The sequence below is a fragment of the Ictidomys tridecemlineatus genome, unplaced genomic scaffold (assembly GCF_052094955.1).
Source record: "Ictidomys tridecemlineatus isolate mIctTri1 unplaced genomic scaffold, mIctTri1.hap1 Scaffold_165, whole genome shotgun sequence".
Taxonomy (NCBI): Eukaryota; Metazoa; Chordata; class Mammalia; order Rodentia; family Sciuridae; genus Ictidomys; species Ictidomys tridecemlineatus.
In genome coordinates this window covers 46292-70563 of record NW_027521443.1, presented here as the reverse complement: position 1 = coordinate 70563, position 24272 = coordinate 46292, and the positions used below count along the sequence as shown (strand labels likewise).

Below are 24272 nucleotides of genomic sequence, written 5' to 3'. Positions count from 1 at the left end.
GTCCATCTGTTTCAGAATGGGTTTTCAAATTTGGCACCAAAGACCACTGAAGGAAGAGTCTCATCCTCAGGTTTTTTTTTTTTTTAAGTACATGTTGTAACTTTTCTTTTTATTCCTGATTGTTCTGTCTTCCAAAATTATAATAGATGACAATCTTCTTTTATGTCTATTAGGAGTTCTGGACCACAAGATTTTCGACTAATTTGAGAGAGCCACCTCAAAAGTACCCCTAACAGTCACCATCCAAGAGATTTCTGCATCAAAAAAAAAAAAAAGAAAGAAAGAAAGAAAGAAATCAAAGGTTGTACTTGATCGTCTAAGTAGATTCCCCTAAGAGCCCACAGACCTTGGATGGAGATTGTGAATATTCATTGACATGGAGGTTGGGATTTTAGCTCATTGGTGGAATGACTAGTATGCAGGAGGCCTTGGGATTAATCCCTGCCCCTGCAAAAAGAATTAAAAGCAAAAGACATTGACAACCACTCTCAGAAGAGTGTTCTCAGAAGAGTCTATTTCTTCAAGTCCTTCCAATATGATTCTAAACTCATATAAAGAAGGCCCAGGATCTATGCCATCTTTTGGAATATCAAAGATTCAGAGTAATTTTTATTAACCTATTTTCCCAGAGATGGTATTTCCCATGGTTTGACTCTTCAAGATTGATAATGAGGTTCTCCTAGGTTCAGACACTGATGTCTGTTCCTTGTAATGGTTTCCTTCTCTTAGGATTGTCCCACCTCTTTTTCTACCAATTTCCTGTACACAGTAGGGTGGCTTTTTAATGAGGTCATGGCTCGTGAGAACATTGCCTATACACACTCCTTTGAGGGTCTGCAGGAAGAGTGAGGGGACCAGAGCTACAGTAATCTAATCGGCCACTGGGGGAGAATAAATTACTGCTCTCTGTCATGTACATGACCTTCACCCCAGTTATATTTTTTAAATAATTACACGAAAGCATGTCAGTGGTGTCTGTGTGAGAGTTAAAACAGAATTTACAATTGTGCTCTGTTCACCCTTGGATGCAGCTCAGGATCTTGAGATAAATTTGCAGTTCAAATAACAAAGAGTCTGAAATTCTTCCAAAGCTGCTACTTCATTCAGAAAATATTCAAATGGTATCTGGAACTGGGTAGAACAACTATCTAGCTGGCCTGTTGACCAGTTAACTATGGTGATCTGATGCCAGATCTAGCATGAATAGAATACGTGTTTAGTATTATTGACAGTCAGTTTAGTATTATTTGCAGTCCCCCCAGTAGATCCCAGAGTTTGCATCAATTCACGCTTAATATAGATATGTGTATTGATTATTATTCTGGTCAAATGTGGACCCAGTCTCTGTGTTGATGGAGTTTGTTGGAGCTCTGGAGAGTAATTAATAAAGGAAGAGAGGGGTCAACATTCTATGTTCATTTTTTTAAGTTTAAAATTTATCTTTGTTTATGTTCTTAAGGCTTCTGAGATAAAGTTACAAAAAAATTATGTAACTTCATACCAAATTATATGCTGCTTATTTAGAGACAATTTATTTAGAGAAATAAACAGATCAATTACATGTAACCATTAATCATAAGAAAGCATGAATATTAGTATTAGATAAAAAGGACTTGAAGACAAGAGTACATTATCAGACAATTTAAAAATAATAAAAAGAAAATGGCAGAATTAAAATGATCAATCAACAATACACAATTATAGTTGACAATTTTAATAATTTCCTCTCAATGATTGATAGAATAAGCAGATGATACCCAAATAAGAAATAGCATAAATTTGAACAGTACTATGATTTAACTTAATCTAACTGATATTTAGAAAATGAAATCCTACCAGAGTAGAATGCACATTCTTTTCTATTTGATATGAAACAGTAGAGATAAACCAACTATTGGGCCAAAATCTAGTTTTCATAAATATAAAAGTCCTGGATTACAAAGCACAGCATGTTTTTTGACTTCAATGGAATTAAATTAGATGACAAAACCAAAAAAGTAGCAAGCAAATCCCCCCAAATGTAGAAAAAAGCTACATACTCCCAAATAACCCATGAGTTTAAAAAAAAAATTACAAGGGAAATATTTCAAACTGACTGATAAAGGAAAATACAACAAAGTAAAATTTGAAGGAGTTTTTTAAAGCATATATGCTTGTAAATTCTTGTATTAGTAAAGAAGAAATTTAATTTGATTTAAAATCCATTTCTTAAGCTTCCATCTTAAGGCATTAGAAAGAAAAGAGTAAATTAAATCTAAGTTAAGTGGAAGAAGTAAATAGTAAAGACAAGATTAGAAACCAGTGAATATGAATAGACACACAATAAAGAAAAACCAGTAACATCAAAAATTGATTCTTGGAAAGATCAATAAAATTGAAAAGCCTCTATTTAATTGCTAAATTAACACTCCTCTGGCAAGAGTAATTTAATAATTAAGAGAAAATGTGAATTATTAATATCAGGAATGAAGAGAGATATCAGTATAAAGGATAATAATATGAGTATACTATGCACAATTTAAATCATTCAATTTAATAACTTGGATGACATGGGAAAATCCTTTGAAAGAGACACACTGTCAAAACTGACACATGAAGAAACAGAAAATGTGACTAGTCCACAATATGGGAAATTAAATTTGATTCATATAAAAGGTATTTCCTCTAAGAAAACTCATCTATGAGGGCTTCAATAGTAAATTCCATCAAACAGTTAAAGAAGAAATAAACCAGTTTTATGCAAATTGCATGTGAAAATGTGAGACCAGTAAAACCCTACTACTCAAACCAATAAAGGACATTTGAAAACAAAACAAAGCAAACCACACACACTAGTGTCCCTCATGAACATGGACTCCATTATCCCTTACAAATATTAGCTAATTGAATTCAGCAATATATAAAAATTCACAAAACAGTGGGTTCTTTCCTCCAGAATGGCTACTTTAGTATATAAAAACAAAGCAGTGCATTTCACAACAGTCATAGAATAAAAGGAAAAAAAATTCCCCTATTAACTCAACTTAAGCGGAAAAAATATGGCATCAGATAAAATTTTAAAGCCATCATAAAATCTCTTGGCAAGGTAAGAATAGAGAGAAATAATCTAATAATGAGGAACTATGAAAAGTCTGCAGCTAACGTCATCGCCAATGGTGGAAAAAAAACGGAACACTTATGATTATTTAAGTAATTATTTAAGATTATTATCTGAACACTTACCATTGAAGTTGACCCAGAGTGAATGATAAACAAATTAGAAATAAACAGGTAATTTTCCAAGTGGAAATTCTGTTTACCTAGTTTATAGTCCATGCACTCTTAGGGTTTTGACTTTTTAATACACACACACATGCAAATCATTTTTTAAAAATTATAGAGTTTCATATCTCCAGGATATAGTGTTACAAAAACTAGAGTCAGCTGGTAACAATTTGATATCAAAACTAAAAAACATACAAAAATGTATTTTTTAAATTGAATTGATTTATTTTTACAGAAGTATAGTTGTATCTAAATTTGTTCCACAGAATTTACATTTATAAATTATTATTTAATTCTGTGGTTTTACTTAAACACTAAAATGAATCAAGTTTATCCACTTAAAAGAGTTTTAAATCATAAACTGAAACACAGACACACTGTAGAAACTGGCTTATCTAAATTCAAATGGACACGTGGACCTTGCCCAACAGAGACAGACCTCCGGAACTTCTCAAGAAGGAATGTTAGGATAAGATTAAAGATATCAGAGACTCGCATGTCATTATTTTTACTTACAGGAGAAAATATGATGATGGTGTCTTAATTTTCCATCACTATGATCAAAATACTGGACAGGAATGATGTAGAGGAGAAAATCTGCCTTGGTTCATGGTCCCAGAGGTCTTAGGCCACTGCTGGCTGGCTCAGCTGCCCTCGGCCAAAGTTGGAAAGCATATAGAGTCAAGTGGGAAAAGACAAACCTTTCCAGCCTTTCCCCAGAGGCCCACTTCCCTCGAGAAGGTCCCATTGCCCAGGAGCCCACTCAGCCATCAGTGAAAGTTCTCAAGTGGATGGAGCCACTAGAAAGATCAGAGTACTCACCATCCAATCATTCCTTAAAGACTTGCCTGTGACCCTTGCTGTTTTGGAGACCAGGCTTACAGAAACTTTGGGGCACATCCAGGATGCAGAGCATCAACAGGTGGCAACACGTGGGGCTGTCCAGATGTTGGGTCCCCCTCCCCCTACACACACTCTAAGAATTGTCAAAGAAATGTATGTGCTGGTAGGAATAAAATCATATCACACAGAACATTTCAAAGTTAATGTAAAAAATGGCAAAATAAATAAGACAGTCATATTTTATAACTCAGTTCCCCAGAATAACCACTATTTGTATTTCATTTTATTAAGTAGATCTAATATATTTTATTATAAGCCAACATGCAATTTAGATCTTTTAATTTTTAGAAATGGCTTATGTTTATTAACTAGGATGCACATAATTGTAAAATAGTTTTGGTACGGTTGTTAAGAAAAACACACCTGACAATGTGCCTACTGCCCCAGACAGCTTCTTCAGCTCCCACGGCTGACCCTGTATTACGTGTTCCTAATCTCCACACCCATCATATAGTTGTCACAGCTGGTCACTGCTGGTATGTGCCCCTCTGGAATCTGGGTTTAGGGCTTTTGTTTCCTATGCACAGTTGCAACCTGATTTTAGATGGCTACACCTCCAGGGCTACATTATTATCACAAATTATTACAGTGTAAAAGTTATGTCATTGAACAGTATTGTTATATATATATATATATATATATATATATATATATATATATATATATATATACACACACACACAAAATCCTTTTAGCCTCCAAAGTCACCCAGGGAAAGAAACTAAAAAGAAATAAATTCCAACTTTTAAAAAATTAACATTGAAAACTTTAACCTATTTTTTTCTTTTTTTTTTTTTTTTGGTTTTGGGATGCAGTTCACTGTCACAGCAACTGGTGTTCTGGGACACAGGCCAATCAGGCCCCAGAGCTGCCTTTCCCAGATGCCATAGAAGTGTACTGGGGCAGTGCCTGAGCTCTAGTTTCTCTCCTTCCTCATGGTGTTTTTGATGCTTCTTGTTTTAAATTTTTTTTGTGATGTATCCATGGTGAGGGACACACTGCTACTAGGCACGGTAGCATGCTCAGGTTGAGCTACTCTTCTTGTTTAACTTCCTATACTTATCACCTACTGTGATGAGAGCATTCAAAATCTACCTTGTTAGTGACTTTCAAGAGTGATCTGCTATCATTGACTCTGTTGCTATGTGATATGACTGGCCAACCTCTTCCAAGCCATCCACTGCCAGTCCTGGTGACAACCTCCTGTCTCTGCAGCATGCCATTGAGATGCATGCATAGCCTGAGGGCAAGAATAGTTCCTGTCCTTTTCCTAAGGAGTGTTGCATCATCATCCAATTTGGGATAATTAAAACTAAAACCTCTATAAACACAATTGGCAGGTTTTTGTCTGAGCTTTCACTGAAGCCAGTTGATTTAATAGGTAGGCCTGAAGAGGTTGTGCAAAATGCAGGCCTGGTACCAGTTTCCACATGGCTGTGCCATTGCACATTCCCTCAGCTCAGTATGGATGGAAGATCCTCCGTGTTCTCAGCAGAGAAGTGCTTCCTGCTTTGCCTGGTTCTGATGTGCACACTTTTCAGCTACTGTGGTTTAATTAAATAGCACAACTTTCCAACAAGGTGGTCCAGCTCCAGCTGCTTGGTTACTGATAGTAAGAAATACAGAGGGCACAACCTTAGCCACCAGATCTCCAGTCCAGAAGTCATTAGTGAGTGGCAGCTGGGCATCTTATCAATGGCCCATCTTGTGATTTCTCTGGAATCTGCAGGTGACGGTCTCTGAATGTCTCTCATTCACTTGACAGAAGAGAGTCCAGTTGTGCTTACTTCTCTCCTCCAGTGGTGAACCTGCAACAGCTTTCAATAATGGAGAATTGAAATAGAAAATTAAAATACAGGGATGAATTGAGGTGAAAGTATTGGGAGAGGAAATTCAAAGGCAGGTGGAGGTAGTGTGACCATGGCCCTGCCCACACTGCTGTCACAGATGTGCAACCAGACCACCTCCATGGGGTGGCTACAGGAGGGTGACACTATGGAAACATCCCTGAGGAAGCCACAGTAGCAAGTCCTTCGCATCTGGAGACCCCAGAGCTGTGTCCTGTCCCTGAGAGCAAAAGACAGAGTGCTGGAAACCCACAGAGCTTAGAGAGTAGTGGAAGATCCCTGTGGGCCCAGGAAAGGTACTCCCTCTGTTTTGTGAGTTGACCAAAAGAAAGCAGCGAGTACTGATCACATCACTCAACATGTTTTGGACAAAGAAGTAGAACATTTTTTAATTCTCAGAATTCCTGTTTTAAATCCCAGTTTCCTAACATTTGTTTTAATGTTTTCATTTCCCTGTAATTTTGATACAACATAAGGTGTCTCATTGCTTCCACTCTTACAGAGGGCTGAGCAATCTCAGTCTCACCATCAATTAGGCCGTGCAGCGTGGCTCAGGTCACATAGTCCTCTTAGGCTTCAGAATGTTCTAGAAGGCCAGGACTGACTGTGAGTGGCATTATCATATTTTTATTTGGGTTTTTGGCTTTTGTTTTAATTTTTTGTCTAATAAACATGCAGGGTGACATCTCATTTTGATTTCACTCCCATTTTCTTTGTGGGTGACATGGCTATCCTTTGTCCACATGCTCCTTTGCCATATGCACACCTTCTTTGCTTGAAATTTTAGCCCATTTTTAAATTTATTTTTTCATGTTGCTAAATTTTGAGTGCTCTTTACATATTGTGAGTATTCTGAGAATAAGTTGTTCATAAGATACTTTGATCATCAAGAACCATTTAGATACAAGAATGTGTCTTACTAACAAGCTAACCAGTCAGTCTAAATGGTGTGATAGGTGTTGGAGGTAGACTTATATCAGATAAAAAGGACTTCTTGCTTGGGATTAGATGGGTAGCCTGAAACCTTTACACCCATTCTCTCATCCACACAGCCTCTGGGGATGAACTGGAACATCCAGGTTGTTGCTCTGCACTTATCAATCTTATGTCTGAGGAACTCAGCCTTAGGAAGCCAAGGTATGTTATAGGAATCAGTAAGAAAACCTGTCCTTGGCCCCAGAGGAATGCAATGTTTTTTATTAAATTGGACAGTAGTCACATATATGTGCTGCTCTGAAAGGAGGACTGGACACATTCTGAAGCCTTTTCTTGAAGAATATCTCTCACTGTGAGCTATGTATATGTTGATGCCACAAGAAGCAGTCTCAAAACATGGTCCAGGAATCTATAATTTTGATGAAGTTCAAATTATCATTTTCTCTTTTATAATTTATTTGTACAGTTGTCTAGAGCTCCCTAGTTTTATTTTTTTTATTTTATTGGTTATTCAAAACATTACAAAGATTGCAGAACTACATCGGTTAAACATCCACATTTTTACATAATGCATAGTAGTAACTGTTGTATTCTGCTACCTTTCCTAAGAGAATTTGTTTCATTAATTTCCAAAAGTTAGACTTAAGTTTTGAAGGAATATTTTGTTTTTTAAAAAATTGATTTTGAAAACAACAAATTAAAAAATACTTAGCATGATTTCTCCTCATGGCACATGCTTGACAAATATTAGATTTTTTTTCTCCCGAATAAATAGAACATATAACAAATTGGTTTGTTTAAATGGATTATTCTTGGGGAAATTATGAACAAGCTTGTTCTAAGAAACCTAGAGTGTGAGTAATTGAGTATCTAGTGTTGCAATAGTTTTTTTTTTCCCTTAAGGTAAAGAAGGAAAATCATGTGATGTAACTGCTCAGATGGTGCTGGTGTGTTGTTGGAGAAGTATGAAGAAAGTTGCTTTACTTTTGGCACACTGTGCCAGCTTCTACCTATGCAGTCTATGCCAGAATCTTTTGATGGATTATTAACAGAGGATCAGGTAAGGCTCAGCAGGTATCATTTTTGGTCAAGATGTAAATCACAAGCTTCTATTTATGATCCAACTTTAAAAACATTTTTTAATTTTTCTTGAATAAAATTTTACAGCTGTCAGCTGAAAAATAGTTCACAATAACTTAGGATTTTAGACCTGTAGTACATTTCAAAACTATGGCATTTTAGGAATATTTTTATATAAGCAGAGTTTTTAACCTTACTTTCTACTGTGATATTATTATTTTAATTCTCTTTCTCCATTTAACATACATAAACTTAAATTTTAGTTGAAACTCTCTAGTAAAACTCTCCAACTCTCTTAATTTTGCAGAGGAATACAAAGTAACATATTGGTTGATTATGGATCTTATGTTTCCCACTACTTCAATAATAAAGTTGTAGTCACTTTGGTTTTTTTGGCTGACTTTTATCATAAGACCACAAAGTTAGTTCACCATCTGGGACTGTTCAAAGCACTTGAGTGCAGTGTTTACAAGAAATTAGTTTACCACAAGCATTTCATTTGGAAATATTTTAGATTTATTAGATTTCTGTTTTTAGTTGATTCCCTCTTCCTTTCCATGTGGTTTCAACAAATCCATTTCCCATAGTTTTCCAGCAAAGATATATAACACATACTTACATTTTTAACCTTTTTCAAATAAAGATAATTTTCCCCCTAGGGTATTACAACATTCAAGAACAAAACAAATATTGTATTATGCTAATGCTGATTATTTCTATAATCACCACATGACTCATTCCATGGAAATAATGCTAATATTTTTATTCTCACACTCTGTGGCTCATGTGCTTGCATCTGGTTAACAGCTGGCCTGTGATGTTGCAAGGCCCCAGGAAGGAGAGAGGCAAAGGTGAACAGTACACTGTGGGCAGCATTATGTTCCTTATTCTCCTCCAAATCAAATAGGCATTAATGTTCTAGAGTTACTTGGAGTGGTTGCTGGTAACTGGCTGTAGCGCCAATGCCAACATCTTTGCTTAGGAATCAGTTATGATTAATGATTACTTCACTGATGTTTACCATCTTGCTATGAAATAAACACATGCCTTGATTTCTCATCTTCTCTTTACAAGGACAAGTTAAAACATATAGTTTTGGGGGGGGTTGTTGGAGTGTATTAAAAATAAATTAAGGGAAACATTTTGTTTCCACTATAACTGAGGCAGACCTGAGAGCTTCCTATGAAAATTATTTTGCCTTGACACCTTTTCTGATGCATCCAAAGTTTTATGCAATGTAAGTGAATTTATGTGAAATAACTATGTAAAAATTCTGAATTAAGATGAAAGAGATGTTTGTAAAAAAACTCACAGACTAACAATAACAATAATAAAAAGACGGGCTCTTAAAAATTATAGAGTACTTCCAATGGTGATTTGCTTGAATAAAAATAGAATTCTCACTTTTTTTTGGTTAAACCTTAGTTTCCATTTGAATGCCCTGCAGTCATTTTTCCAGTGTATTGTTCTGTGATAACTGTAGTTTGAGAAGAAACTAATGGCTTAACAAGGGATCAAAAATACACGTGATAATTGTGTTCTAACATTGAAATACTTCTCTCTATGGAAAACTTTAATCTTGCTGACTTTAAAGAAATGTCTCAGTTTAGGAGTATTTGGTCCATGAAAATCCAAAGTCTTCAAGAAATTAGTTACATGACTGTTTTTAAACAAAAATTTTTGCTTCTTTAAAAATACTCTCATGTCCTTAATACCTTTAAGAGTTAAAAATATAAATGACAGAGAAGAATGTAATTTACATTGGAATGGCTGGCCACACCTCAGGTATACCTTGCCAAGGGCATGGTTGCCCTGTTGCAGCTAGATCTGCTGTGCCTGATGGCAAAACTACCAGTTTAAGAGTCAACACCTTAGGTGAATGTGACTCCAACATTCAACTCAACACGTTGAGGCAGTGATGTGACTTGCAGGCAGAATTCCAGCCTCATGGTGGAGAATGTGAAACCTAGGTTTTATAGTACCAGCAATAACAACTATGGCCGCTTTTACATCAATGAATGGAGGACGCTGTTCCATATAGACTAGCATACTGATTATTCCCTCCACTTTTGAAAAAGTAATATAATTCTATTATAATTTGAAATTTCATGGCTTGAGGCTAGAAGACAGGGAATATTTCTTTTGTAGCCCAGTTTTCTCAAGACCATCCTGATTTTATGGCCCTTTGTTTAAGGGGGTGGCCACTTAAATTCCACATATGTGAGTATATCTTATAATAAGGCTAACAGGAAGTAACATTACAATTTGAGGGCTTTTGTTGCTGTTTGAAGAGAAAAACTGAGGCTTGTTTATAATTCTGAGTTTTCAGTGTTGTAGTCACAAACTATTGGAGTGGAAAGGGTCACAGAGATGATATTCTCCAGCTCCTTTGGACAGGAGGAAGCTGAAACCCCTGGATGCTACCTGGTTCTCCCAAGATCACAAAGCTGGTTTGTGGCAGCTCTGGATAGGAACCTGATTCTTCTCCTTCACAGACATGTTCACATGGCACAGTGCTGCCTTTGTTCTGAACTGCTCATTTAATTTTTCTTTAAGTTGATTTTTTTATTTCTAATACTCAAGCAAATATTTGCAAGCAGCAAGGCAGTAAGACAATTCCCTACTGAAATTTTTAACAAATGATCTTTTCCTTAGATCACTTTTTATGAAGCAGTATGCTCACACCCGCTGCTCCACAAGGCAAATGTGTTCATTCAGTGGCATGTCTGACTTTCCTCCTGCACTGTAACCATGTAATGAAAGGTTCTTTCATAATGTCCCTGTATAAGAGGCAGAGATAAAACCAGATTTGAGTGATGTAAGTGGAGACCCTTCCAGAGTGGGCAGTGCACACAGCCTTATCACACAACTTCCTGGATAGTTGGTGTGTGTCTAGGTTTCTAGCTTGATGTTTTGCTGATACAGACTTTTACTTGATACATTTTCTTGGTCCTCTTTCCATGGGATATCTGATACCTGTTGCCTACTGATTTTTTAAAACAACTTCCTCTACCTGGAGTAGCAATATGTTTACATATCTTTTCTGAAATTCCTAAAAAGAAGCTTTTGTGGAAATTTTTCATTCCTCTTCCCTCTACTCGTAATTGTTGGCACAGAAATCATACGAATAAAAATAATTGCCACCTATAAAAGAACTTCTACTTTATTTTTATTTTATTTTTTAATATTTATTTTTTAGTTTTAGATGGATACAATATCTTCAATTTATTTTTATGTGGTGCTGAGAATCAAACCCAGTGCTTCATGCATGCTAGGCAAGCACGCTACCACTTGAGCCACATCCCCAGCCCAGAAGAACTTCTATTTTAGATTTGGTTATAACTTGCATAATGCACAGGGCTAACTGGGTTGATATACTCCCTCTAGGTTTTTCATTATGGTTTTAGATTTTTTGAAATGGACTACAAATGAAGTATGTGTTTATTAGCATTTGTAAATTTAAAAGTAATTGCCTTTGTATTTTATTTTGCCCAAGATTGATTCGTTTTTAGAATTTGAATTGTGTTGCATGGAAGTTACCTTTTTTTAAATTTATTTTTTAAATTTTGAAACAGGGTCTCACTAAGTTGCATAGGGTCTCACTAAGTTGCACCGGGCCTCGCAAAGTTGTTGAGGCTAGCCTTGAACTTGCAATCTTCCTGCCTCTCAGTTTGCTGGGATTATAGGTATGTGGCATCTTGCCTAGCTGGAAGTTATCATTTTTAAGTTTTGAAATGAAGTTGAACATGAAACCACATCTTTTAGTCACCTATTTATTGGCTACCTTACTATATGGGTATGGTGGGGACATTAAAAATAATAATTTGTGGTTTTTCTGACCTAAGAGAGCTTAGAAGGATAATAAGGGGCATAAGACAAGTTAATTAAAAAAATTCAGACTAAAGGGCAATGGTTAAAATGGCTCAAGATTAAGAATTTGCTAGAAAGCAAAGAATAAACAACATTCTGGTAAGATATAGGTGAACACCAGAAAACTATGGCCTTTGTTGTTGTTATTCAGGAAAACAATGTTTCAGCTTTGAAGAAATCACTGTAGTAGAGAATGTACAGTTGAAAACATTAATTATCTTACTGGAGGATAAACTTTTGTAAAACATCTCATTTAACCAAAGTGGAATTTGAAACTCAACTGTTGACATTCTCAAAGTTATAAGAAGTGACTTTGTCTTGAATTGAGTCTTATTTTTTAAAATACAAATAAAGCCCCAAATGGACATTTCTTGATTGCTGCTGTGCCAGGTACTCTACTAAATGCTTATATGCTTAATCTCATTTATTTCTCACAATCATCCTGTGAAGTAGGCTTTTGTTCACCACCCTCCTGGCTTCAAAGTCTCAGATCTTAACCACTGTATGTGCCCTTGATAGAAGTGTCCCATCTGTACTTAAATCTTCTTGGGTTTATGTATTTATGAATGGAATGAGTCTTGATTTGTCTACTATATTTATTGTATAGGTAAATAATAAATTTTAAAAAGTGAGTTTACATTTGACTTTTGTTGGTGTTATATTCTAGATGAACATTTAGCATCCCTGATTTGTCTGGTGATAAATTGTAGATATCTGGAGACATAGCATGTAGCTGTCTTTCCCTATGGCAATTTACATGCTATAAATACAAAAAGCATATTAATTTGCCTGCAGAAATAAGTTTATAAAAAGTTAAAATCAGGATATGCTAAATTAAAAGACAGTCACTTGAATTTAATTTAATTTTATTTTATTTAAAAAAAAAATTTTAGGGCTGGGGATGTGGCTCAAGCGGTAGACGGTAGCGCGCTCGCCTGGCATGCGTGCAGCCCGGGCTCGATCCTCAGCACCACATACCAACAAAGATGTTGTGTCCGCCGAGAACTAAAAAATAAATATTAAAAAATTCTCTGTCTCTGTCTCTCTCTCTCTCTCTCTCTCTCTCTCTCTCTCTCTCTCTCTTCTCTCACTCTCTCTTTAAAAAAAATAAAAATTAAAAAAAATGTAAAGTTTTATTTTAGTTGTAGTTGGACACAATACCTTTTTTTTAAAAATTTATGTGGTGCTGAGGATCGAACCCAGGGCCCCACACATGTGAGGTGAGTGCTCTACTGCTGAGCGCCAGCCCCAGCCCCTTGAATTTAATAATAAAAAAGAAATCATTGCCATTTGTTCTGCATTTTTAGCATAATTCTTTTTTTAAAATCCTGAGATGTATGCTATTTATATAAAAATATTTTGCAAATACATCATTCAGAAAGAAGGCATTTATGGATTCTTTTGAGCCAGGTGTGCTCTACCACTGAACTATTCTGCCCCCCACATTTTTTCTTGTATTTTGAGACAAGGTCTTCCTAAGTTTCTGAAGCTATTCTCAAACTTGAGAGACCCTCCTGCCTTAGCCTCCCGAGTGGCTGTGATGAGAGGTGTGTGCCATTACAGGCTTTTATGAGCTTTAAATAGGAACTCAGTGGCACCTAATAAAAGACAATTGAGTTGGAGTTTTCAGAGAACTTTTTAATTAAGAATTAATTAAATTTTTTTTCTTCCTCTATTCTTACTTTTTAAGTGGATTGAATAAAATTTGTTCTCCAGTCTGAGTATCTGCTGGGAGATGTCTGGAGGGCCCTTCTATGTCTGCTCATAGACCACATTACTCACTACTCCATCCCAGTAGTTGGGTTCATCTCTTCCTTGCATCCCCATCATCAACTGTTTTGTATCATGAAACCTCTAGGTCATTCATTCAGGTCTGCTAGCCTTAGCTTTGTTTATGTTGCATCCATTTAGATAAAAAGACCTAGCTCAGTGTCAAACAGGTGCTTAGAAAATGTTTATTCATTCATTCTAGCCTCCCAGCCTCTTCTCATGTCAATTATGCCTTTCCATTTTGGTCCACCCAAGTGTGTATATCCTGTTCAAGGTCTGGACATGAAGCCTTTTCTAATTCTAGTGCAGAAGGATCTTTGATTTCTTAGAACTGGGTACCTCTCTGCATATTGATTTTTCCTCTGCCAATCCGAACTGAAAGCCTACTGAAGACAGACATTTGTTTTTATCTTCTTTATCTACCCCAGCCATTAAGCTGCTAAGCATTTTGCAGGGTTCCAAAGAAGTACTTGTTTTCTGATTAACAGTAATTTTATATATCCTACAAAAGCAAAAAATTCATAATAAGCTTGGTTATTATCTGTGTGTGTTTCTTGGGAGATGAAGAGTAGAATAAAATGAGGAAAGACTCTATTTCACCTTTTTCTTTAAAATGTCATTCTGATTTCTGAGGCCAGGATTAACTAAGGCAGAGGTCCAATCTTAAGAAGACTGGTCACCCTACTAAGGTCTTTATTATATGCCTTTTGGTTTAGGTCCCTTTGGAGGAAGTTAGGATAAAGGAAGCAATGAAAGTGGAATTACTGCTAAAGGAGATTGCAAATCATTACTGAGTCCACAAAGAAACACTTTTCTAATAATATTATGTTTTCCTGAAGTATGTTTTGATATCTGTGACATTTTGGGAAACAGAATTAATTAATTAAGAAAGAAACTATCTCTATGATTTCCTGTTCTAATTTTCTCTGATTTGAAACACCATAGAAATCTTTTATTTCTCTAATAATAGAAATGATGGATGTGATGAGTTAGCTAACTGGTGTTTCTTCTGTTCCCCATTTTGTAGGATTAGATATTGAGCTTCAGATCTATTTTGAGGATGGAATTTAGATTTAAGTCTTGATAATTTTGTTCAAAATATATTATGCAATTACTGTTTTGAAGATGAAATAAGATCTATTTTGTGGCCTTTAGCCTCATATAATGTGACCTTTAAAAATACTAAAGGAGTAACATTGAGATATGAGGTGAATCATTAGATGTTTATAGGAAAGCTTTAACTGAAGAACATGATATATTAATCTTTGGGATCTGAAAGTGTTAGAATTTTAAAAATTTAACTTTATACTGCTTTTCTGGATCTTTGTTGGCCTCGTTTCTGAGTCTTCTTTCTCTAATGACATCACTTCTTAGGTCATCATAATCAGGTAACACTATGAGCGTGGATACTTTCCCTCTGTTTAGAACCCCAGAAGGCTTATGTCAAACCAAATTAGATTATAGGTTATGGGCTGGTTCAGAACTTGGCAATTTATTCATTCTAACAGAACAACTTATGAGGTAAGTTCTGTTACAATCCTAAAGTGTAGATGAGGAAAGTGAGACACTGCCTGTGGTCACTTTTTTACTCCTTGTGCCTCCTATCACCTCTGATACATGCAGAACACTAATCTAGTCACTCTGCTGACATGAAGGCTGTTTCAGGGTAAGCAGATTAAAGTATCCTGGGATGACTTGCCTTCCACTCTACTGAGATCTGTGGAGATGTGGATCACGAGATAGCTGATAACAGCTTTGGTTCTGAGTTTTGTGCAAAACCTGGACTTTCTAAATCCAGTAGCCACCAGATACAATGGTATAAATCCCAATCAAACTAACCAGTTTAACATCATAAGAACCAAAGCCACAATCACAACTAATTGTTAGTTGTGTTTTCTTTAAATAATCAGTTTAAAATTTGTTTGATTTTGCATGGGGAATAAGTGTGTTGGAAAGTGATTGGCTGGCATTATAGCATATCCCATGATTCTGAATCACAGTGATAACTGTTGATTTTTTTAGGATATCCTTTGTACTAAATCTTATGTTGCCATTAACAGTGTATGACTGGAAGGCAGTTATTGGGGGTTATTGTTTACTGAGTGTATTGTTTCAGTTTGGGAAGGTGAAAAAATTCTATAGTTGGATGATTTTGAGGGTTTGGTTATACAACATGTTCCTGACATGTACTTAATGCCACTGAATTGTAATTGAAATTAATAATTAATTAATAATTTAATTAACAATTAAAATGGTTAAAATGGTAAGTTTTGTTATGGATGTAAGAGAGAGGGAAAAAAACTTTTATAGAAAGCATGATTATTTTATCCAGGCCTACGTATGTGAGTGCTGTTGTTTGGTGTATTTTATATTGGTGTTGAATGACAGGAGCACACTGTGAAGTTTGTGACTCTGGCATAGGAAGGCAGTTCTAGTGTGGCACTTAAAGATGGCTGACTCTGGAGTCAGACTGCCTGGTTGTGTGTCCTGGCTCCACCACTTACTTGCCATGTGACCTTTGGAAGCTACTTACCTTTTCTGGACTTCAGTTTCCCCATTGTGGAGTAGAGATAATAATTGTACTGGGGTTGTGGTTGTGGCTCAGTGGTAGAATGCTCGCCTAGTGTGGGTGAGGCACTGGGTTCAATCCTCAGCATCATATAAAAATAAATAGAAATAAAGGCATTGTGTCCACTAACAACTAAAAAAAATATTTTATAAAATGTACTTATTTCATGGAATGTGAGGATTAAATGAGATAATAATAAAAAATGCTTAAAACATCATCTGTCACACAGTAAGTGTTAAGTGGATGGACATCTAGGGGTAGGTTCTAAGTTATATTACTTATATACATATAAATGTAAGCATAAATTGAATATTTTTAAATTTTTTTTAAAGGTAAAAGAAATAGGAGATTACTTTAAACAACACATTTTACAGTCCAGGCACAGAGGAGCATTTGAACTGGCTTACACTGGTTTTGTGAAACTAACTGAAATACTAAACAGGTAAAACAAATATCTTTTTGTGTAGGTTTTTAAAAGACTAAACGTATAAACCATGTGCTTGGAGTATAATTTAGTTTTGTCTTTTGATGTTGAAAAGAATAAAGATTTAGTTGGCTACAAAACTCTTGAAAGGAATGGTTTTCTTAGGTCTCATTGTGTGATTTACTACAGATGATTGAGTGAAATTTCCATACTAAGTTGTTCTCTCATTGAAAGGTGATTTGAGGTCAACTCAAAAGTTTTTGCTAAAAATAGCTTTGAAATTACTATTTCTTTTCATTGAACAAAATGAATGTTTTGTCTGTTTGAAAATTACTTGGCATTTGGAATAAAATAAGCCCTGGAGTTTTTGCATTTGTATGTATTACAGACAGAGAAAAACACTTAAGGATTTTGTCTTTTTCTTCATAATTTTGTTGTATAGAAAATTAAAAGGAGCAAAAAGAAGATAAGATTATTTCACATTACTTAGAAAAATACTTAGGCATATTTCATATGTTTAACCAAATGTGTATTTTTGACATAGGTGTTGGTAGTTTCATTCATTCATAAAATAGATTTTCTCCAAAGAGCTTGTGAGGAAACCTTAAATTACTTAATGATTAAGTGTTCATGGCAAGTGTTCTCTAAATAAAAGGTAGTATTTTCCAGGAAAACATTTCTTTTGCCTAGAAACTTTTTGAAATGAAGCAGAGTTCTGCCAGCCTTGTAGCTTCAGCAAACATTTTATTTTGGGCTGTTACAAATAGCCTTGAATATTTTTAAAACTTTTCTTTCACACTCATGGTGAAAACATTTATAAAACATCTTGGCAGTTATGGACTGCACAGAATATCTTTAAATAATCCTTTTAAAATGTCCCTGACATTAAACTGCTGATCTTGAAAATATTTTGTTATCTTTTAAACTTTTGTTTCCAGTGTAGATATGACTTATGAATATTTTTTCTCACAATGCAATATTTTCCATTCCTTCAAATCAGCTGACCAATACATATTGAATGTTAGCTGTGTGCTTGGCATTGTGTTTATTTTGGAGAATATACTACTTATTTATAAGACATGGTTTCTGTTAAGAATTTATGGTTTCATTTGGGAAATAAGCAGAGATGAAGTTCACTATGTTTAAAAAAAGGTGTGCCGTGGGCACCAACTGGTTAGAACAGACACTGGATATAGGCATCCAGCATCTCTCCGTGTGTATGGGGGTGTGCTGCTTGCACAGCAGCCTGGAACATTAGACCAACACACTTGAATAAGATGAAACTGCCAAATTTCTATATGAAATTGACGTTCTGTTGTAATGGCAGAGAGAGAAAACCGTAAGAATAGGCTGGTAGGTCTTCATAGGAGATAGAATTTGTGCTCATGCTTGGGTAAGGTTTGAATGCATAGGAGAAGAAAGCAGGAAAAATCGTTCAGAGGCTAGAATCAGCATGGTTTATTGTTAGGTAACTAAGTCTTCTTGTAGTGCTGCTGCTGATGCTGCTGCTGCTGGGGTTAGTTATTAGCTAGATAGATTGAGGCCAAATTCTTATCAACCTTGAAAGTAAATTTGCTGTGTTAGGGATGGGGAGAGACATCAATTGTTTTTGATCTGAGTCAGATCATAGTGTCATAGACAAGAGAAACAATGATGGGATGTAACTTAGGCTCTTCTTGGTATACCCATTCTGTTAATTGGTAGTGAACTGGTACAAAAGTTAACCTCCTTAGCTTCTTATCTCTTCATCTCTAAAATAAGAAAAAGAATATTTGCCCTCCTGAAAGATCTCTTTGGCTTTGGTTGTATGTAGCAAATAAAATAGATTTTATAACAACTCTTTGTATTATATAATTTCCTACAAATGTGAGATTCTGTGAGATTTATTTTGGTTGTGGGGCTGGTTGTATTAAAATAGTTTTTGGTTGGAGGTGTTAGGTTAGATAGATTGTGATGACAGATTATAGTGAGGAGAGTCTGGATTCAGTTATAATGATCTAGAACTCAGATAATTGGGGCTTCCTTTATGTCAATGGCTGTGAGGGTGGAGACAAAGATGTGACATTTCAGTTAACATATGACCTCAGGTAGTAATGGTTCCACATATGACAAATTGAGTGATTAGAAGAAAAACTCTGGACATATTTTATTACATTTTATGAATTTGTGTGCCAGGAGTTAGGGCAGGGCTCAACTGAGTTCTTCTCCCCAGGATATTTGCTAAGTTCAATGGGTAGAATTTAGCTGGCAGATAAACTGGTTGGAAGGGATCTAAACAGCTATGATCACATTTCTTTGATGGGGACAGCTAGAAGATTGGGCCTAACTGGGACTATGTGTGACTTCTCACTCAGCATGGCAGTCTTGATGTAGCTGAATTCTTATGTGGGAGCAGGCTTTCCTCACAGAGAACAATCCAAGAGAACCAGGCAGAAGCTATCTGGTTTTTTCTGACCTAGCGTTGGAATTCTCACAGCATTTTGGTTATTAGTAAGTCTCTAGATCAGGCTGGATTAATTTTCACCTTCTGATGGCAAAGTGGCAAGATCATGTTGTAGAAGAATGTATGGATGAGAGATACTGTGATAGCCATCTTTGAAAAATGAATCTGCCTCTTGAACCATTGAATGTGGGTTTGGAGGTCATCAATGAGTGATTGCTTCTCTGGTTTTAGTTTCTAGTGACTAGAAAAATGGGATTGATATTGCCTAAATTTAGGAAAAATTGGCTTTGTTCTCAAGGAATGAGGTAATTGGTTTGATAAAGATGAATATGTTTGTTTGGTATGGATCAAGTGTGAGATAATGATGGCATATCCTGGTGGAAATATTTAAGTTACCAGTTGGAAGTAGGGAATTAGTTTAGCTGATGTAGCAAAAACAGAGATGTAGATTGTGAGGGTTTTTTCCATAAGCATCATAGTTAGTAAGATCGAAGTTATTAGAGGAGAGCAAAAATGAGAAAAGAAGAGAGGACCAGGTACAGAGGCTCCTGAACTACTGTGTTGGTATAGTTGAAGACGTCCCAGATACAAGGAATGGAGAGACTCGGGAAGGCCCCTAATCTACTTCAAAGATCTCCCTCATGGCTGTCACTGGTGGCTTTTAACCCACCTGTTATGAATTCTTGGCTGTTGCTTCCAAACCATGTGCTTATTTCTCCTTTTGGAGACGTTTCAAATCTGCCAAACAGAATGTTTTACATAGAACATCTTTGTAGTATGTGTAACTTTCTTTTGTTTGGTTTTTATTTTTAAGAGAAAATTTTCTTTTGGACTCCTTTTGAAAGCTTTTTATAAGCTCTTTAGTAATGAAAAACTTGTTGAGGCATATAGCATTTTTCAAACTTGCTAAAAAGAATTCTGGGCGTTCATAAAAACCCAAAGAAATGGAGGCCAGCTGCTGGCCAGCTCTTGAACTACAGCTGCATCAAAGAAGGAAGCACTTAAAGAGATTAATGGGTATATACCCAAAGAGGTAAACATGAGCTATGCCATTTAAACTGGTTTTTAATAGGATTATTCAGAATGTCTTCAAATGTAAACTGATTTCACTGTCATACAATCATCTAGGAATAAATAATGAGGGGAAATATTTTGAAGTAACACTTCTACACATAAGATACACAAACAATATTTTAAATTTTTATAATCTGATTTTCTTATGTAGTGATTTCTATTTAGAATTTGAAAAAAATCATACTTTCTTTGAAAAACACAGTTACCTGTCATGCATAATTACCTGCCTAAACATTTGGTTGGTTAATGGTTAACTACATTAAAATCATAACTCTAAATTGAAGTTCTGATAAAATTCACAATTGCTTATTTACTATATATACTTAGTATTTGAAGTTGAAATGACCAGAATCCTACACTAGGGTGTAAAGTTGCAGAATCTAGTTTTTGTTTATCCAGCCATAAATTAAATACTTAATTATAAGTGGACAAAATTATTGACTACAATTCTAAATCTAGAAGGGATGTTTGTGACTACTTGGCAATATCTTATTCTTTGTATATTTGAATTGCTCTGCTTATTGCAATATTGATAGGGTTTATAAGATGGTTGAGTGCAACCATTTTTCCACTGCTAGCTTAAAGATATAAATGCTGGCATTTAGCTGTTTTTGTCATAAAATACTTCTGCTGAGTCATGGAAATCAACACTTATGGTGGACAAAAGTAATTTAAATATGTATTTAAACTTCATTAATCATAGTTATTATAATTCAATAGAAAGCCTTTTAATGAAAAATTGAAATATAATAGTAAAAAAAGCCAATTTCTTTTACCTTTCTGGAGATAGAAAGACTATGTCTTTAAAGAAAATGAAATTGAATAAGAAACAAATGTTGAATGTTAATATATGAGAGTTTTGGAGGGAAAGTCATTCAACTCTGAATGAAAGAATATACAGTCTTGTCTAAAATTTAATCACTTTCTTTTTAGTACAAGTGTCAAAAGGATTCTTATTTTGCACTGGACATCCTGTGAATTTTGTTTGATTATTAATAAATAAAGAATAACTAAGTTAAGAGCCACTTTGGGGAGCCATATGAATTCTTCATAGAAAAGTCCTGTTGACACTCTGAAATGGATTAAAACGATCTGGGGAAAAGCAGAATGTCTTAATATTCACCATCTAAATCATTATGTCTTTGGTTTATGATCTGTTAATGACTTTTTAATTTTTATTTTTAAGTCTGCTCCTATAGTGGAGTCAAATATTATCTTCTTTTCTGGAAATTTGTACACTGGTTTTCAAAGTCCTCATAAAAATCCTGTGTCATTTCAGCCACAGCAGAGGGACGTATTCTCAGTGAATAATCTCTATCCTAGTTTTTTTTTATCCTAATTTTTTTTCTTCTTGATCTCAGGGAAATTGTATTAAGAGAACAACTATCTGTATGTTCTTCTTCCAACCACTTTTAATGGCCCTCTGGTTGCTAATTCAGTTTAGATGTTGTCCTTGTTACTGTTGTGTGTGTCTGTAACTGAGACTTTGGAGTCACCCCTGAGGTTTTAGCCTGTAGTAGACCCTGGCTGTGGGGCTGTGGTGAGGAGGCTAAGATGGCCCCTGCTGATGATGTAGCTTTCTCACTGGGTCTCATTTGGACAAATCAGTTTCTGGGCTTAAGTTTCTCCATGCGTCAGGATTCTGTTCCCTTTTAAAAACAAGCTGTACACACACACAGCCTTCCTGCACACATCTGTCAGCGTTTAGTTTAATTGAAATAATAAACATGAACCTTGAAATAATAAACCCAGTACTTGACCAAAGAATAAATGGAGTTGGAGAATTTAGCTTATGAAATTATTGGAGATTGGAAAAATTTCTAAATTAGGAAAAATAACCATGCTGAAATAGTTTCATGAAATAATAACATTTCTCAATTAACAATTCATAAGAGATATAACTAATTGGAAGTATCAAAAAATAGCTATGTTGCCACCTAGGTGGATGGATGAAGCCATCAGAAAGCCACTTTGTAGTCAGAGAACCTGATTTATTAGCATAGAATAATCTAATGACAAATTAGGGGAGTATACAGCACATGTAATTTGATTTTGGTCTGCAGGTTTTATCCTTATCTTAGAATACGTATCCACTATGAGTGAGATAGCGCTGTGGATAGAAGTTGGACTAATCTGTTTATAGAATAATAATTTGCTTCAGTGATCTGCTGAAGACAACTCAAAGGCCTGCGCACTGGCTCCTGCCCTGTGTGTTTCTGTAGGGGCTCAGGGCATAGCACTTGGCTTAGGAAAACAGCATTTTTTCCTGTCATCATTGTCCTCCCGCACCCCAATTTTTGGACCCTTCTTGATTTTGATGAGGAAAATTAGTGGTTCTGATTGTCCCCCACCTGCATGAAAGAATTTGCAGCAATGAATTTGAGTGAGTAAATTTATCTATTGGCTTGTTAACAAGTAGAACCATTTACCCTCACTGGGATTCTGTTTCAGCTCACCATAAGAGAAGCGAGTTGGGCTGTGTAAGCTTCCTTTGGGTATTCTGCTCATTTCACAGTGCTGCTTTCCAGTTTCCACTTGGGAAAGTCTGGGGATTTGGGGTGTGTAAAATTGTGGGAAGCTGGATACATTTTAGAAAGCTTCTTTTAGAACTGGTAAACTGATCTCATATAAATATTTTGTACAAAAATATTTTTTTTTTTTTTTTTTTTTTTTTTTTTTTTAAAGAGAGAGTGAGAGAGAGAGGGGGACAGAGAGAGAGAGAGAGAATTTTAACATTTATTTATTTTTTCTTAGTTCTCGGCGGACACAACATCTTTGTTGGTATGTGGTGCTGCTGAGGATCGAACCCGGGCCGCACGCATGCTAGGCGAGCGCGCTACCGCTTGAGCCACATCCCCAGCCCTTGTACAAAAATATTAATGTACAAAACACATGGTATTAGTGAGTTGTTAATGATAAAGCTTAGAGCACTGGGAAGAAACTTACCATTTTCTCTGTGGCAAAAGACACAGCATGTGTTGTATTGGGAAAAAGAATGTGTTTATGGTGCCAAGAATGGATGGGTACTTAGCCAATAAAATGTTGGCTGTGCCGAACTAAAGTGACTGGCTTGATTTTGGTAGACTCTAACATTTTCCTGCTTGAGTTATTGCTAAAATGAGGATGAAAGCTGCACTTATGGAAGGTATTAGACAAGAAAGGTTGAAATGGAGGGACATTAGGTTCTTGAGATGTATCTTATGACTGTGAAGTGGCAATGGTTAGTGTTTGCACAGAGAAAGATGACCAACTGACTAGGCTTCAAAGTTACACTTTTATAAACTTAACATGATTTTCTCTTCCAAAAGTCATGGCCTATGTAGTCACTCCTAATTACAGAGGCTGGTTATCATTGTTTTTAAGTTATTTGCTTTATTTATTGCTTCATATGATTGTTTTGCCTATTGTTTCTCATAAACTTATTTGATGAAATCTTCCAGGAAACCTTTCCTCTAATAAAAGCTCCTGTAAGTCCAACTGCTATGCCCATTGCTGTATTGGGTATATTATCTATTAATTATAGCCAGGGATCTCTCTCTGCTGTAGCAGTTTTGGTTTTGTGAGGAGGGAGGGTCGGGATGCAAGAGAGTTAGGCAAGGGAGATAAGGTGGTGTCAGTGGTAATATGGTGGTGAGACCCTTCTAATTGTGAAAATTTAGTATTGGTGACTTCCTGGTTGGTGACTTCTTTGTTTGTGTCTTCCAGTTGCCATGACCAGAGAGGCACAAGAATCAACAGGCATGAGTAAAGGAAAAAAAAAAAAAACATTGAGCAAAGGGAACATTGCAGATCAGCAAGCCTTTCTGTGTCCAATTTGCTCTTCTACTTTGCTTAAGGAAGTTGAGAATACCTGTCGGAGTATACTTTTAAAACTGCTTTGATATTTTTAATTTCAATGGACAATTGCAATTATTAATTGGCTGTCCCCTTTGCAGATGCCTGCTATTGGTTACTACTGTGGTGAAGCAAGTCTCCCTCTCTGTGGTCAGTGATCAAGACCTCACTTCTGTGTTTTTTCTTTCCATGTAGAATTCTACATAAGCTATGAATGTTCTTACAGATCACCTCTGCAAAAGTGAAATAAACGTTTTC

General features: G+C 35.7%; 1 protein-coding gene across 1 annotated transcript in view; it reads right to left on the bottom strand.

The window, feature by feature from the left end:
* Positions 1-5096: 5096 nt before the first annotated feature.
* Positions 5097-24272, bottom strand: part of LOC144372812 (TATA box-binding protein-associated factor RNA polymerase I subunit A-like) — a 50583-nt gene continuing 31407 nt past the window's right edge. The window contains exon 8 of the mRNA XM_078036056.1: positions 5097-5984. The gene's annotated coding sequence lies outside the window, so the exon portion shown is untranslated. The remainder of the gene's footprint in view (positions 5985-24272) is intronic.